The sequence below is a fragment of the Notamacropus eugenii genome, chromosome 3 (assembly GCF_028372415.1).
Source record: "Notamacropus eugenii isolate mMacEug1 chromosome 3, mMacEug1.pri_v2, whole genome shotgun sequence".
Lineage (NCBI taxonomy): Eukaryota > Metazoa > Chordata > Mammalia > Diprotodontia > Macropodidae > Notamacropus > Notamacropus eugenii.
This window is the reverse complement of record NC_092874.1, coordinates 452,302,854-452,318,193: the sequence shown is the minus strand read 5'-3', so window position 1 is coordinate 452,318,193 and position 15,340 is coordinate 452,302,854. Positions and strand designations below refer to the sequence as shown.

At 38.1% G+C, this 15,340-nt stretch overlaps 1 protein-coding gene across 11 annotated transcripts in view; it reads right to left on the bottom strand.

Annotated features, from left to right (window-relative positions):
* Positions 1-15,340, bottom strand: part of FOXP1 (forkhead box P1) — a 679,928-nt gene that overhangs the window by 252,333 nt on the left and 412,255 nt on the right. The window lies entirely within an intron of this gene.

Here is a 15,340-nt window from a genome sequence, read left to right as displayed (position 1 = left end):
GGGCCTGGAGTCAGGAAGACCCGAGTTCAAGTCTAGCCTCAAACACTTACTAGCTGTGTGACCCTAGGCAAGTCACTTAACTTTGTTTGCACCTCAGTTTCCTGTAAAATAAGCTTGAAAAGGAAATGGCAAACCACTTCAATATCTTTGCCTAGAAAACTCCAAATGGGGTTATGAAGAGGCAGGCATAACTGACATTACTAGACAACAACAACTGTACATTGCATATGTTTGTGTCTCTTTGTGTAGGTATACACACACGTATAAACTATGTATAATTGTACATTTCTATACAATACGCACACAGTTGTTATTTTCTTCGTCTCTTAGTTAATTTCACACAATTGAAAAAAATAAGCTTTAATTTTAGTTTCTCCAACTACAATCAAAGTTCCTTTGAGGTCAATGAGTTGGACTTCATCTTTTTTTCTCCCACTTAATGAGGGTTTGATTCTTCTCATGAAAACAGAAACTGACAAAGTGTTCAGCATGTAGGTAAGGGACTCTTAACTTTGTTTAGAGTCCATACACACTCAAAGCATCCATGGATAGATTTCAGGAGGTCTATGAACCTGGATGGGAATATATTTCCATTTAAATATTTCCATTCCTTTATAATCCCATGTATTTCTTTTTCTGCATTTAAAACACTATTCAGAGAAGGGGTCCCCAGGCTTCAGCAGATTTCTGACTGGTCTAGGACATACACAAAAACTTTAAAGCCCCTCATAGTTCTAAACAGCCATTTTCTCAGCAGGTTGGCATGAGATCCAATCATATCCATGGTAAATTAATTTCAATGACCTGTGACCTTATTAAGGGCAAGTGTTTCAGTCACCAAAGCTGGTCAGAACAACAGGTTTTGTGACTGAAAAAATCCCCTACCCTGCCACCAACCCATGGAAAACTGCTCTGGATCTTATGCAGTCTGTACCTTGGCAGACAATCAAACCCTTTCCATCATGGTAAGACCTGCCAAAGCCCAGGTTCTGCGGGCACAAGCTTCAAAAATCCAGGTTCATTTCCATAAAATGACAAGGCACAGATAGGGCTTCAGTGGAAGACAGTCAACCTATTGGACAAAAACCTGATAACCAAACTCTTTAAAGGAATTGTTAAAAAAAAATAAAGTTCTAAGATTAAACTCCATTCCACTAAGTGGATAAATGCTTAAGAATAATGTGAAATATTTGTATGGCACATGTTTCTTCCAGCATAGGTCAGTCACGATGGCCTCAGCCATCTTCTGACTCTGAGACATGGTGACTCTCTGACTACAATATAGCTCTCCAAGGAGAAAAACTGGCAATCAACCTTGCAAAATTTGATCAAACTCTCAAATAATCAGATACATAAAATAAAATATTTGGGGGGGGAATTACCTAAAACCCTCCAAAGTGACATAATCAAAGGATAAAGTTCAGTGCTGATAAGGCTGTGGAATAATAACGAGTATTTAAAGCACTGTGCTGTGAGGTCTTTCTACAGAACATCAGACACATTAATAGCATTGAAGAGCCTGGGAAATGGCGAATTCCTCTTGGAAAACAATGTGGTAAGAGATGACCTGAGTAACAACATTGTTTGGTCCCTATGACCTATTGTCCCACTAAGACTACCAGGACTGATAGCTAAGGATGTTATTAAAAGTGCAGGAAAATGGAGTGGGAGCCATCTGTACAATAACATTCATAACACCTTAATGTGTAACAGGAAAAACCTAGAAACTACCAACGTGGACAATGTTTGGGAAATTGCTGAATAAATTGTGGTATATCAAGATAAAGGAATAGTATTATGCCATAAAAATGGAAATATGAATAACACAAAGAAATGAGGAAAGACTCATGGAGAGGGATACAGACTGAACAGAGCAGAATTAGCATACATCAACGAGGACTATGATGATAACACTGGCAAAACGTACAAAACAGAAAAAGCCTTCAGAAGGGGGCATGGAAAAATATAATCTGTTACTTTATTTCAAAGTGAATACATCAATTTTTGAAACTCTAGATAAAAGTTCTGTGCAGGGTTATTTTCACAATTGTGTGTGCAAATTTTTGTTTTTGTTGAAGGATTCTAAGTTCAGAATTTTAAAAATCTAAAATAAAATACATTGAAGAAAAAGAGCTGAAAGGGGCAGAGAAGTCAACAGGTACTTTTGTTATGGTTAAAGGGAATTTATTTATTTTTTAACCAACAGTAAGTGATTTGGTATTTATGTTTTTTTATGTATGATCATTAGTCATATTCCACATTTAACCGATGCTTGTGCTTCTTGATAGTTATAAAATCCAGACTAAATTAACAGAAATACAACAATGACCTGTTCATAATCTTTGACATTTCCATGGAAGGCCAGATCTCAGTCAAACATTTGCTTTAACTCCTTATACATTTTGCATTTCAGATTCCTATCAGGTACATAATCAATTCTGATTGAGTAAGGAGCCAAAATCTTTGAATGGCAAATAGATTTAAGGGTAAGTAGAAAAATGGAACTGTACCATGATGTTTTAAGACTAACGTATCTTCAATTGTGAGGATGTGTGTATGTGGTGGGTGTGATGGGGGAGTATTGGTTATTTTTTTCCCACCCCTAGCATAACCACTTGCACACAGTAGTTGCTAAATAAAAGCTTGCTGAATGGTTGAACTGGAAAAAGAAGGAAGAAATGCCCCAATTTTCTCCTTCCTAGAACAAGCATTCAAGCACTTTGTCAGCCTGTCTGAAACTGATTTGGATCCCTTACAAAGACTTGTTCATAGTAGGGTATCAATACACATTTGTTAAGTGAGATAATTTTCAAGATTCTTTTCAGCTCCAAATGTTTTCAGTGTTTTTTTTTTTAATTGACCACCTCCTTAAGGTACATGCAATTGGTTCTTCTTCTATTGAGGTAACAGCAATGACCCCACATCCCCAAAATGAAGCTCCTATATATGCAATTAGCCCATGATGTCTCCTATTAAAACAAAGAACTAACTTTTCATATTGGGTCCCCACATGGAATGAGACTTAGCCTCTATCCTCAAGAAGCTTATCATTTAGACATGCACACAGATAATTGCACTGTTCAAGGCACAATGTCCAGCCAGATTTTGTAAGCCTCTTAAAGATAGGAACAAAAATTACATCCTCCTTTCTACCAAAGAATCATAGATTTAGAGCAGGAAGAGATCTTTAGTCAGATCCCCTCATTTTTCAGAGGATAAATCTGACGCTCAGAGGTATTAAAATGACTTGTCCAAGGTCTCAAAGCAAGATAGTTACAAAGCCAAAATCCCTGATAGATCTTTTAACCATTAGTCTAACATGCTTTTCATTGCACCATGACTCCTCCGGATGTTAGTCTGCCAAAGCACCCATACTCCTTACACATAGCAGGTGCTCAATAAATTCATGTTAACTTGAAACAGGCTATTGCTAATTAATGGAAAGAGCACAGGGCATTTCCCAATTACATTTCCAAGGTGGCACAACTGGGCCACATGTTGCAGTTGATAAAATTCTGGATTTTGGGTCAAAGGGGTCTAGGAGTGCTGGAAGTGGGAGTTTTTGCACACAAGCCAAGAACCACAAACTGTGCCTAGGACAAGTGACTCTAAGTCTCCCATTTGTTGCCCAAGGTAAAAATGAGTGGGTGTCAGTGATGGAGATTTTGAGATCGAAGGTCCCAATTCCCCTTTCCAGCTCTATCCCACATCAGTCTCTGATAGGTGCTGAGAACTCCTCCCAGGCCTGATGATGTCCCACCCCTTAGTCCTCCATTCATTCTACCTTCAATTTCCCTAATAAATGACATAGCCAGAGTGTTTGAAGACCTTCAGAGTGCTACACAGACATTATCTCATCTACCCTTCACATCAACCCTTTGAATTAGATACCACAAGGTATGCTGTTCCCATTCTGTAGGTAAAAAACCAAGGCTTAGAAAGGTTCTGGTCTGCCCAGCTCTTAAGAGTATGAGTAGAATTTAAACCAAGAGGCCAAATTCAGCACTGTCCTGTCAGGTTATATCTTCAGCCACATCCTCTACCCATTCAATCTCAACCCAAACATCAGGGCCCAGCACAAATGCCACATCTCCTTGCATCTTCTCAAATGTGATATCTCTTCTTCTTTATATCATGTCATACTTTGCACCAGAATTAAAACCTTTATCACGGGTGGCTTTGCGATGCAGTGGGAAAGAGGCTTTGGAGCTAGACACCTGGATTTCAGCCTTATCTCTAACACTTATTGCATGTGTGATCTTCTGTAACTCACTTAATTCAGTTTCTTCAACTGAAAATGGGCTAGATGGCCTCTCAGTCCCCTTCAAGTCTTATGAAATCAATCAATCAACAAGTATTTATTAACACCTACTATATGCAGGGCACTGTAAGTATGATAAGTGAAACTATTCCTTGGTTGCATTGAGCTTATGTTCTAATGGGGAGTACTACACACACACACACATACACTATACGTATATGTATATATGAATATACTACATGGATATCACATGTATGTGTGCACATATACATACATATGTACATACATATACATGCATACACACATAAATATTTATTTTAATAACAAATATGAAATTGCACAGGACAGTATGTTTATGTGCCTGTGTGTGTATTTTTTTTAAAAAAAAAGTAAATAGAGTATAATATGCTTACTTAAGGGCAGGGACATTTTTTCTTAACCTTTGTATCCTACTCTGAGCACAATGCTTTGTGGATGTTTTGTCCATGAAAATCTATTTTAAATGAACTGGGAAGTGTTTTAGGAACCCATCATTTGATTAGGCAGTTGGTGTGGAGGGGTGTGTGTGTGTGTGTGTGTGTGTGTGTGTGTGTGTGTGTGTGTGTGTGTGTGTGTGTGTGCGCATGCGCACATATTTAAGATGCTGGGAAGATCTCAGAGATTAGAACAGTCCAATTTACCAAGCCCAGTCAGGGGCCGCCCAAAAGAGCCAAAGGCACAGACAGTTAGTAGAGTACTCTTGAAAGGGAAAAGAAGATACCAAGTTGAGCCATTGGTCACTTATAGTCTCCTCAATAAAATTCTGTCATTCTGTTTTCCATTGAGATTTCCTAGATATTGAAGGCAATATCCTCTGTATTTTACAGGTAAAAATGCAACCAATTAAATGCTTATAGATAAAGTGGAACAGAAACTTTGATAAAAGTAGGAATTTCTCAGTGAATCTGGGTTTTTAAAGAGCTCTACTTTTCTACTTTACCACAATTATGTTATTTTGGCTTTACAATAGTATTCCTTCATACTTTACTCATTCTGAGTCATTGGCCTTGAATAATACACACAGCTTAAGCTACATGCTCTCTGTGACGTATTTCCCTACTCCATTTAAAAACTGCTACCCATTTACTTCTTATAGTCAATTCATTACTTTGTTTCAGTTTGGGGTTTTTTGTTTTTGTCCAGACATGTGATTTCATCGCTGTAAGACATTCTCATTGAGGGAACACTCTCCACAACAGAGATCTGGGATTATTCAGTAAGTGACAGTTTTCGGCGGGTGCCTGGGCCCAAGGTTATATACAGCCAATATAATGTGAAAAACAGGATCTGAATCCCAATCTTCCTGGATCTGAGTTTGACTCTCTATCCTCTCTTTGTAATTTGTGTTAGTTTGTTTCTTGGTAAATTAAGCCCCAGACTGACGAATGACGACACACAGAAATCACAGTAGAGACTCCCCCTGACAGAAGCACAGCCACTCCAGAGTTTCTGCACACAAAATTCCTGCTGCGCAGAATCTGGCCAAAAGAAATAGCATGGAATAAGGTAAGTAATGCTATCACCATGTTATTTATCATATGCATTAGTACCCAAAATAGTTAAAGGAAGGATGAGCATTATGTCATTCCCTCTCAGTCTTTAACCTTGGAAAAGGTTGGTTGAGTTAGTAACGAGGACCACTGTAGTCAATACAGAATGCTATAGAAACAGAAACCTTCCCCCAATGTTACATTGAAAAAAAATTAATGCCTAGTAATTGTCACAATGAAAAAATCCACTGTTACACTATATAGGTGTAATGGCTTATTTTTATTTAATTTTCCCCAAACCATTTTTCTTTGGCTCCAACTTGCACTCTTTTCTATTGAAAAGCAAAAGACATTTTCCGCACAATTTTCCCTCTACTAGAAAGAGGTATATTGTGCCCTTCAGTGAACATAAAATTGATATTATCATCTCTTAGTTTATATCTCACTACTTAACCTTCAGATTAAAAGTTATTAGATTTGAATGACTAAAAAGCCATCATGTCACCTTCTGTGCCATGTGGAGAGATATGAGAAATTTGGGACAGGATGAGGGACACGATAAAAACAGTAAGTGATGGCATAAGGCAGGAGCTGCCTATTCCTTTTCTTGTTTGATGAACAAAGGTGGCACTTCCCATAAAGAAGTACATTTCACTTCGGTGGAAATTTTAGGGTTACAATGCCCAGGTACTTGAGAATTTAATTTAGATGTAGCTGAGGAAGATAAAGGCCATCGCTGGGATTTCGGATCATTAGTCAGTCAGCAAACGAGTATTTATGAAGCACTAACTACACTATGCTAAGTAATCACCGGGAATAAGAGAAAGTCAAAAACACAATCTCTGTCCTCAAGAAGCTCACATTCAGATGAGGAAGACATATATCATCATCATCATCATCAAAGACAACACCGTTAGTTTAGTTTTTTCTGTTATTTTTTAAAAATTTTAGGGGAAACGTTAAATAATAGTCTAAAGTTCTTGGAGAATCTAAGTTCCTAGTACGTTCCTTCTGGATACAGTAACAATTACAGAAATGATCTTATGCCTTGACTAGTGATCTTGTTGATAAAAATATACTCAATGGATGTGACAACAGGAAAAAAAATGTGTAAAAATATTCATAGCAGCTTCACTTTTTTTTACTACAAAAAATGTAGAAATAATTCATATATTCAATTATCAGGGAAATGACTGAAAACTCTGTGGGATGTCAAAGTAACAAATTATTAATATGCCTCAAGAAATGACAAATATGAAGAATACAAAGACAGCCAAAGACTGAGGTGAAGTGATACGGAGAAGCAGAATTAGAACAATCTATATGCCAGCTAAAATCATATTTAGTATAATTAATAAGGGCAATACTACAAAATTCAGGAGAAAATGACAGAATACAAAGAAACCAAGAATCACAGAACTGAAGTGGATATTTTTCTTGTTAATTTGTTAATGTGTGCATACACACGCATAGGTACATACACATATACACACATACATATGTGTATATACATGCATATGTATACACACATACACATGTATACATACACATGTGTATACATACATATATACATTCACACACCTATACATATACACACGTGTGTATACACATATATACATATTCACACATATATGTATATGCATATATACACGCATATGTATACGCATATGTACATTACACACACATATATACTTTCAAAACAATTTCTAAATGATACAGAGGTCATTTTATATGAAGGATTTATTTTTTTAAAATCATGTTTATGTTAATGTTTCCTTTTGTGGTTATTGAATTTAGAATTTTAAAACTATAAAAACAAAAAAAGGAACTGTGTCCTACTAAGGATCACCGAGACAAAGGGAAAGACTTCCTTCACCTGAAAGCCAAACTAATCTCCAAACCACAAACAATATTACGTTTTGACAATCTCTAGCAGGTTAAATAATATTCTAATGTGACTCCTTCAATAGCCCCAGCAGCTTAATAATTACATACCCTATTTTCTCAACAAAAGAAATACAACACAGTGTAATTCCACCTTATGGTCTTACAAACAAATTCACTGTAACCAGCTTGTGTCAATATGGAATAAAAGCATTATCCATGATTTCACTCAGCACTTTGGGTCCTTAAAAGAGATAAGCTTATTTCATGATCAATAGACATACCAAAAAGCAATTAATCACCTATTCCCATCCGATTTTATGATACATTCATTAGTAAATAACTAGGAGTAAAAAAAAAAAGTATCACTAAAACAAACAAACAAAAAGACAAACAAGTTCTCTTTATAGCATAATGAGATAATGAACCTGTAGTCAATGAAAAAACTTTACCCTCCAGAGGCTTCTTTAAAAAAAAAAACGAAATTTCCTTTGTGTTCGTTATGTATCAGTGGCAATACTATTCTCTCCATTATCCAGTCTTGGTCTGTTTTATTCGTGTCTTTGCTCTCATTCCATTTGCCCACAGTTGTTTTCATGCTTTCTCTCCCCTGTTAGAATGAATGCTCCTCCAGGACACAGCCTGACCTTAGCCCTTCTTTGTATCCTCAGCACTTAGCACAGTGCCTGGCACATAGAATATGCTTGCTTACGAAATACCTATTCACTTGTATAATTGCACTGATTCCTTGAGCTCCCCCAATCTCCCTCTCATTCATCCCTTCTATTCGTCCGTACTGCCACCATCCTAGTAAATACCTTCAATACTTCTGACCTAGACTACAAAAAGTGTCTCCAATGATCTACTTATCACCTCCGCCTCATGGTCCTCCTAAACTATCCCTGACATACTTTGCCACATTGATCATCGCATCCCTTGATAATGTCACCTCCCTGCTTCAACCTCGCCAACATTTACCCACTGCCTAAAGGATACAATCCAGACTTCTGATCTTGGTAATGAGGGCCATCAGAAATCTTGTTCCCATCTGCCATTCCACTCACTTCTTCCAGTACTCATCTACACAGTCCAATCCAACTGGCTTCCTTGCCATCCTACAGTGTCTAGCAAAGGGTCATACATGGTAGGCACTCAATAGATATTTGCTAAATGAATGAATTTGAGAAAATCCCATGTGAAGCCATGGCACTGGGCCACAATTTTATCAGATAGACCTGTTCTTGCCTAAAGCAAGGTTGTGTAATGGAGAAATGTGTGAGTGAACTCATCTCATTTTACCAAAGGAAAGGAAACTGACTATTTATGTGGCCCCAAATCAAACAGCATTTAACAAAAGTCCCAGAAAGCTACAATTGACACTTGGTTGTTACAATCTATTTCAGTTCAAAGAAAAAATGATGAAAAGAAAGTTTCTTACATGAAGTTCAGTTCACTCTCCAAACTTCCTTTTTGTTTTGCCACATACCCCCGGCATCTAAATTGTAATTCCCCTTTGTCATAAAAGCAGTCACCTTGTAACCCTTTTTATCAAGTAATCCATGCACGCTCAGAGTACACTCCACTCCATCGGGCAAGCTATAGGGTTACATTACACAAACATCAATTCTGCCAGCTCAGCACTAGCTGTCAATGAATGCAAGCAATTGCAAAACAGTCATGTATGATGGGGGCCTCCCCCCTCAAAAGAAGAGATTGGAGTCGGCTGGTTTTGCAGAATAAACTCTTTGCAATGTCTGCAGCTAATCTGTCAACAATGCCTATTAGAGTCATGCCTTCCTCCTGAAAGTTCAAAGAGAATTTTGATGTGACAAAAGATAGGGAGCTTCAGCTCATGGGTCAGTACTTGAAATTATGATGTCCAAGTGTCGGGCTCTCTAGAAAAGCTGCATGATACAGTGTGGGAATCAGAATTCCTGTAACTCTCTGGGATTATCACACTCAGCTGCTTTTCTTTTACTCTCAACTCCCACTGACAACTGAGTGCTTCTTAACAGGAAGAGTAACTGAAATTTATGAAAATATCTACTCCAGACCTAGCGCTGCAAAAGATCTCAGAGGTCAGCTGGGTGAACCCCTTCTCTTTACAGATGAGGACACGGAAACCAGAGAGTTTAAATAATTTGCCTAAGGTCACACAGGCAGAAAATGTCAAGACTCAACTCAAATCTTCCTTATTCCAAAACCAGTATTCTCCGTATGGGTCTCCCAACTCCATGGTCATCCCAACCTTTCTTCTCATGAGTACACACTACTTTCAAACTGACGGAATGGAAAACTGAAGCTTATTTTTTTCCAAAATCAAGCCACAGTTTACTTTTCATAAAAGGCAATAAATGATTTTAGAATGATAATAACAACTAACATAGCACCTTAAGGGTTGTGAAGTACTTTCTACATGCCATCTTACTTGATCTTCACAACAGCGCTGTGAAAAGCCTGGCCCTCCCAGAGGTTACTGAGCTGCCCGCTGGAAAACCTGCGCGACGTTTCTGTAAGACAATTTGAATTCACGTCTACCTCACTCGAAGTCTGGTACTCTGTTCACTAAAACAGGTTGCCAAAAAAGAAGCCAATTGTTGGACTTCTAAAACAAATGCTTAAATATTTCCATTTTAATGTAGCTAAAATTGAAATTTTGGTAAGGGGAGTAGTCTCCTGTAAAGTGTAACCACCTACCTGCAAATGGAAATTTTCTAGCCATAAGTGTTTTCTTCACCAAGGGAACATTTTTAAAAAACAGTACAATAGTTAGAATCATCCAGCTCCATTTTGTCCATAGTAGGGCATAAGCAATACTCAATGGAAAAAAGGAATAAAAATGTTCTTTGGTGCCTCTATCCCCTCCCTTACCTTCCAGCCAAGATGGAAGGAAAAGAGACTTTCAACAGCTGGCTGCCTGTGTCACTGACAGGAAGGAACTGGTCATGCACCTAATTCAAAGAATTCATGGCAAAATTGATCACCAACATTCTCCAGAAACATGGGTAAGGGTACTGAGCTGAGGAGTGATGGAAGAAAGGGCATCCCCATGCTGCCAGGACCAGCCCCTTCTGAAGGCTATGTCAGAAAATACAGAAGCTGTATCATTCTGCCTCAGCATCCGAGAATCTGAGATTCTAAGCTGCCTTGGAAGGGCCTTAGCAGCTGTCAAGGTCAACCTCCTCATTTTACAGTTGAGGAAACTGAGGCGCAGAGTGGTTATGTGATTTTCTCAGGGTCACACAGCTAAAAGTGTCTCAAGCAGGAACTGAACCAAGGTCTTACTGATAGTAGAAGGGGGAGAAAATGTATAGGAGATGCTTACTGAACCTGGATGGAAAGCAAGAAAGGGAGAATAGGAGGTAAAAAGAGAGAGACACAGAAAGAGACAGAGATAGAAAAACAGAGTAAGAGATGGATAGATGACAGAGACAGAGATAGATGAATGGAGATCTATAAACGGAGAGATAAATAACAGATAAACAGACATAGATGTCTGGATGGATGATGATAGAGAAATGATAGACAGACAGATGGATAGAGATAGACAGATAAATACAGAACCTTCTATGCTATCTTACTAGTAGTCCAAATGCTCTGTATAGTCTTTTCCATAAAAGCAAAGACTCGAAGTACTTGCACAGAGCCTGGTGCATTTCTTTTTTTGCTTCAGTTACCAAGAAGAGTTGAGAGTGGAAACAGTTTCCATTTTTCAAAGGTTTGCTTATATTTCAGTACATCGATGGGTGTGTGGATTCATCATCCACGTGGGCAGTGCCTGTCCCTGACTCCTCTTCCTGTGAGGCTCTCCAGGGGCCTTCTGCAAGATGCCATGGCACAGAATCTGGACACCAATTGAGTCACTGTGTTGTTCGTCTCTTGTCATCAGGACATGACCAGCCTCCCTTCTTCTCTGGTTATACTTCCGTCTGATAACACCCTCTGCCTGCCTTGTGCAATACTTCTTGGTAATGTGATATAACCTACTCACACCTACCATGCACCTCTCAACACAGGGAACAAATGTTTGCTAACAAAATCAACTTTTCTTTTTCATCTGGATCAGGAAGCGCATCTGTCCCAAACAAATTTTGCAAATGTTAGTCACTATAGACATGGCCGAGCCACTTGTCATGCCAAGTGCTTTATGGACACTCTAGGTATATCAATGGATGAATAATTCTGGGATCCTTTAATGCTCACTCATTCTCTTTCCTATCTTTTCCTTCCTAGTATGTCATCAAATCCCTCAAGATAAGGCCCCATGGTTCTTGAGTTTTTTACCTCTTTTTTTTTTTTGTAATCATTCCTTTTTTTAATCCTTCAAATATTCATTTATATCTCCATCCTTATTCCCTCTCTTTATATGCTTTTATGACTTACTCCACTGGAAATTAGCAAATCTATGTGGCTTCCACCATCTTCCATCTATGGAATTCATTCCCTTTAAAGAGAGCCCTTTACTTATATCAGCTTCTACCACATACTGATTGAAAGGTCAGACACCTTGAACAGTCACCATTTTTAAAAAAACTGCTCCATTTAGTCAAATATAAAAAGGGTTTTGAAGTTAATACTCCATTTTATACAAGCTAACAAAATAAATGAAAATACCCAGCTCACCTTGCGACACTGTCTTTGGACAAAAGTCCTCTACAGTGCCTTCCTCCCAGCAAACTGCAGATGCCCCTATGAAACAACAGAAGCAACGCTCTTCACGGGGATGAGTTAGAGGCAACTGAGGCGCCAGGTGGAGGGGGGATCCCCAACATTAAATGGAATGTTGTTAAGAAATAGCTGTTTTATTTAGCAGCTATTCATTTTTATTGAATAAACATTCTCTAGTATGCATTCTGTTAATTGACCTGACAGCATATGCTGTATACAGAGAAACCTCTAAACATTATGCTCTATGTAATATGCTTATCTGTAAATGCTCCCATCTGAAGCTGTATGGAAACAAAATGCTGCTTTCTCAAATTCCAATATTTTTCAAAGCTTTGGAGCCATACAACGTAGTGGACTCTTTTGAATTGTTCTCAATATCCTTTAATACCAAACAAGTAAATAACTGTGAAACTAAGTAACAGCATTTGTCTCTAAGGTCTGTCTATGCACAAGTATTCTACCAGGAAGAGAGTGTGGACTTTTGTTATTACATGTTGAACCTACTTCTAGGATGAAGAAGGGGCATGCTGAGAACCAGAAGTCAATTATTACAATTGAAAAGGCATGACAAAAAAAAACTAGTTCTTTAACATTAGAAAATTATTTTAAAACCCTACCTACCTTTTTAGTAATAGGTTTATATTCCACATAAGCATAGGTTAAAAGCAAGATGAAGACAATCCATTCAGAAATGGGAGAACCAGAGAATAAGTAGGGGCCTTGGAATATCGTGTGTAAGTTTCTCCACTCCTGTGGAATGGCGCCTTCCCTTGGGTGCAAAGAATAAGAGTACTGACTGTTGAGTTATGGCGGTATCTTCTAGTCAATAAAACACATGGACATTCTCCAAAGCTGGTCCTTGTCTACATTCTCTGCTCTGAAAAGACATTTGCTACAATACATAATTACCCTGGATAATAAAGAACAAACGTGGAAGGTCTAACATTTTTGCCTTGACAAATACTGTGTATTGGCTAAATTTTCTCCATGTATCATCAATTATGAGCGAGGTGGAACTGGAAAATTCCATAACCTTCTGATCAACACAAAGCATAATTAACTCATTTTGCTATCACATCCTTTTAAGCCAAACCTTTGTGTTGAATGTACTTCCAACATATTTTCCTGTTCTAATTCTCTTCCAGTGTCCTACATTAATCAAAGCTGTAACCCCTGTTGTCTTTGCACTACGAATCAGAATGTGCCCCTGGCGAAGAATGAGGGAAAAGTCAACAGGAATTAAGTTTCAGTGCAACTGTTTACTCAACTGTGGCCTGCAGTTATTGAAATTTTATCCGTGGTTTTGTGTGACTACCGCAGTAATGAATTCAGCATGGCTGTGATTTTCTCACTGATGGTATTCTCACTTCAAGTAAAAACCTGTAGGATGAAAATGATTGAAACAACCCAAGTCTATCACACTTGGTATCATACATTTTTTGGAGCTGTTTAATTGTAGCAGTTTTTTAGCTTCAAGAAACTCTGATAAACTGAGTCCCTTATGCCTTTTTAATTCTAGGGTTCTGACTAAAGGTTTTTCTCATCCACAACAACTAAAAGTTTCATTGTACACTTAGGTACAACTTAAGCAGCTGCTTATATCTTATTTAAAATGCCTTAGTTAAGTCTGAGAAGTGCATGGCATTATAATGAACTTCATAAATAAGAATTTGCACAATCACCAGAAGCTCACCTTTCTTCCCAAAACAATGAAGGCACAAGCTATAACAGATTGTCAGAAAAGCTATTCTAACTGAAATATATACATGCACGCACACACACATGCCAATAACCCACTTTAAGCATAGTTCTACCTAAAATGTAGTAATTAAGACATAGTTGGTCATCAATATCTAATTTTTCAACTGATACTTCTATTGGGAATTTTTTTCCAAAAAGAATGTATACATGTGTGAGGATTCACTTTCCTTCCCCTTACCACCCCCCTAAGTTTTTTCCTTCTTTTTTCTAAGATTTTTTAATGACATTTAGTTACCAAAAGCAAAATTCAGAAATTATGAAGTTTTCACTTATTCAATTATGTACTGTTAAAACAGGTTACCAGTGGCTTTTGGTTAGAGGAGCCAACAAGCTGAGCCCAACTGATACCATGGAAAAATACTCCAACTTGGCCTCTTCCTGGTCAGGACATGAAGAACAGTACCTCCGAGGACCAAGAACTCAGCCCCAATTGTGAAAAGTACTGGTGAAGCATGTGAAGTTTCTGGCACAAACACAAAGATTCATGTCTGCTATGGATTGTTGTGTTTGGCTAACAAATCTCAGTAGGTAGAACTTGGCCATGTGATTAAGACTAAATGTTCATCACAGATCTTACAGACAGGATATGTCAAAAGTCACAGTTCTCCTCAGATGCAGTCAGGAGGTATATTTTTATGCTGGTAATAGGGAAAATTCAGTAGTACTACTCAGAAGTCCTAGGTTTTTACACCCTAGTGTCTGCCTCTCTCTCTCTCTCTCTCCCACACGCAAACACACACACTCACACACACACACACACACACATACACACCCACCCTACCCTTTTTATTCCCATCAACAGCTGATTCCAACAACCTGTGATGAACTGAGAAATCAGTGACTACTTAATTTCGTGAATTTCTATGATTTGGGCAATCAGGAAGCGATTCTGCCAAAGATCATCGTTCTCTAGTGAGATCCTACGAAAACTCCCAGTAAGGCTTCCAAGGCAGTCTTCCTTTTTTGTCCAAATGATGACCTAACTGAAGGGAAGAGTGTTCCCTGTACTTAAGGCATCTAATAATTGCATAAGCAATAGCAAGGGGAAAAAAAAAGATGCATTTTGGAGCAAAGTCAATTTGTTTGCAGGAGAAGGTTTGGTTATCTTTGGCAGGACACATCATCGTTGGCCATAGTCAGTTTTACAGTCTGGCGATTTTTCATGGCTGTTTTCCTGTTCTAAGGTATTTACACTCATACATATACGCAGACAGTAAACAGTACTGTAATCCTTACT